Here is a 2,990-nt window from a genome sequence, read left to right on the forward strand (position 1 = left end):
TTCAATCACTCAACATTCCTACGTTTTACGGTACTCTGTTTTACACATGTATCCTTATACTATTCATACGTTTTTTCATATTCCTATGTTTTTCAATGCTGCATTCGAAAGGATCCAAACACCCTCTAAGTTCAGCTTAGCAGCGCCTGCACCTGTCGGTCCACTCCATCGTCCTTGGGAACCTATAATGTTGATGCACGTTTTGGTCTCGATTGATACTAGTTTTTTAGATTGCCAAGCCTGATTTGTGTTGATTTTATTTAGGACTAGTAAATATGCCTGTGTGTTGCTGTGGGTAAATAATAGAATTCGATGCCTGGAATCATGGTGACGGATTTTTGCTGCTGACAATGCAAAGCAAAACAAGAGATCTGCTACTATGCATAACGATGTGTTGATTCTTAATAATAACCCTAAGCTGAAAAGACTAAAAACGATTCCAAAATGCAGAGGTGCAGTTCCAAATAGATGGGAGGTTCAGAAGTTCAATCCTTTAGATAAGCTAGATAATCAAAATTAGTCTACAACAGAAGTCCACTTGTCATCATATAAGCACCAACTTATAGACCAACAATACAATAACTACAGTGACAACACAAGTGATGGTTGCACTGCTGCAGCGATAGCAAAACCTATTGCCTCTGGTCAGCACGCTGTCACAGCTCAACTCAATGAAGGACTACTACCTCTAACAGCACAATTTCATAAGACTGATGGTATGAGTAAAACCTCAATAATTAAACGTCCATATTAGCGGCACCCTTGAAACTGGATGGTGGACGTGTTCCTTGAGACCTCATCCCCGTGTCATGGAAGCTGATTGTGTGGTGGTACCAGATGGAGACCTTCGGCTTTTGTTCGTGTCATCCACATCTCAAGACCACCATCAACCCAGGGTACCAATGCTCCTCCTTGCATTCAAGGTAATTGAAACTTTTTGAAAATAAATAATGTCATGATCATTAAATATTAATAGATTAAAAGTGGACATGATAACAGAAAAAATAATGTTATCTAATTTCCAGAAATTCATGTTAGGCTAAGTCATTGGTACTTACTACAATAATATATTCCACCATTGAACTAATAACCCCCATAGAAATGATGCACAATTATCACAATCAGTAGCAGTACACTGAAAATCGCGAGATTAATTTATCTAGCATTACACCAAACAATTAACAATCTGACAATCCCTAATTAGACTTAGCAGGCAGCCGTGATGAACACATAAAGAGGTGACGGAGGAATGAAGAGGGCTGACTCACATCCTAGTGGAAATTGTGAGCATAGCGCAATGTACCCGTGCGATGGAGGCGAGGAGGAGCCTGAGGTGGCCAGCGCCTACCCAGCCAACGCTGCGGCGACAGCACTCCGGCCAGAATGATTGTAAGCGCAGGTTGAGTGTGTCGAGGGCACGGAGCACGCCATGCCTCACCGTCTCCTGCGCGTCGGGATCAGGACAGTTGGATGTGGGTGCGTTGGGCGCAAAAGGGTCCTGAGGATGTGGGGCTGAAGGATATCATCAACATAACTGAAAAAGATGAACTAAATAAATAATTTATATGTTTGAATCGCGATCCATATCACCGAAAAAAGCGGCAGGTTATCATCCCGCATAACTGAAAAAGAGTACTAATAATTTGTAGGGACACAGGAGAAAGCTAATCTTCTGAAAAAAATATGCACTCAGTTTAGACATTGATTATCCCTGACACAAATTAGATTTAATTCATAGGAAGGAAAAACATTTATTAAAGCCTAGCCCAAGCACGGCCTGGCCCGAACTCATCGTGCCCGTGCCGGCCCAGCCTGCATAGTAGTGCCATGCTTTTTTTTTTGAAAAAAGTTCACATTAACTCCCTCAATTTTTGCGAAAGTCCAATTTTACTCCCTGAACTCTAAAACCGGATAAACCACCTCCATGAACTTTTAAAACCATTCGTTTTATCTCCCTGACCAGTTATAAGCGGTTTTCAAAGACGGTTTTGTCTTTTTCTTTTTTATTTATTTCGGCTGAATCTTTGAAAAATCATAGTAAATCACAGAAAAATCATTAAATGAAAAATCCAATTTTGCTGGACTCCACATGAGTAGATCTACACAATTAACATATAATATGGTATGATTTAGTACAATTTTTTTGCTATAACTTTACATCTATGCTTTTCTGTAATTAATTCATAGCTGCAGTTTTATGGTCCAACTATGGTGAAAGTTTTACGGTGGAATAACTATTGTATGCTTGAACTGTAGTAAAATTTTTATACTCATTAGATCATGTTTAACTAGTTATAGATTTATTTAGGTGTATGCTTAAATCTATAACTAAGTTATACATGATCCAATGAGTATATGATTTTTACTATAGTTCAAGCATACAATAATTATCCCACCATAAAAAATTTACCACAGTTGGACCATAGAAACTGCAGCTATGAATTAATTATATAAAATCATAGATCTAAAGTTATAGCAAAAAATTTATACTAAAGCATACCATATTATATATTCACTGTGTAGATCTACTCATGTGGAGTAAAAAAATTGAATTTTCCAATTTTATGATTTTGTATGATTTACTATGATTTTTCAAAGATTTAGTCGAAATAAATAAAAAAGAAAAAGATAAAACCGCCTTTAAAAACCGCTTGTAACCGGTCAGGGAGGTAAAACGAATGGTTTAAAAATTTCAGGGAGATGGTTTACCCGGTTTTAGAGTTCAGAGAGGAAAAAACAGACTTTCGCAAAAGTTAAGAGGTAATGTGGACTTTTTTTTTTTTGAGTGGAAGTAGTTGGGCCGCACCCCCGGCACGCTGGCCCGGCACGAGCACGGCCTGATAACGCCTTTGGCCCGCTAAGGCCCGCCCCATAGAATGCCGTTAGCAGGCCAGGCGGGTCTCGCTCCTCGGCCGTTGGGGGCCTGCAAATCGGCCCGTTGGCCTGCCCCCACTCCCCCCGTATAAAAGTGGAGGGCAGCCGGTGCCCTC

At 39.7% G+C, this 2,990-nt stretch overlaps 1 long non-coding RNA gene across 3 annotated transcripts; it reads right to left on the reverse strand.

Moving 5' to 3' along the window:
- Positions 1 to 482: 482 nt before the first annotated feature.
- LOC136552661 (uncharacterized) lies at positions 483 to 1,486 on the reverse strand. Of its 3 annotated transcripts, none has more exons than XR_010782855.1 (2): positions 1,304 to 1,486; positions 483 to 911 (listed from the first exon to the last, which is right to left on the reverse strand). It is a non-coding gene; the product is annotated as an uncharacterized lncRNA (long non-coding RNA). The 3 variants fall into 3 exon arrangements; XR_010782857.1 differs by having other exon boundaries at positions 483 to 933; XR_010782856.1 differs by having other exon boundaries at positions 1,269 to 1,486.
- Between the last annotated feature and the right edge of the window lie 1,504 nt (positions 1,487 to 2,990).

Source organism: Miscanthus floridulus, chromosome 4 (genome assembly GCF_019320115.1).
Source record: "Miscanthus floridulus cultivar M001 chromosome 4, ASM1932011v1, whole genome shotgun sequence".
NCBI classification, from domain to species: Eukaryota; Viridiplantae; Streptophyta; class Magnoliopsida; order Poales; family Poaceae; genus Miscanthus; species Miscanthus floridulus.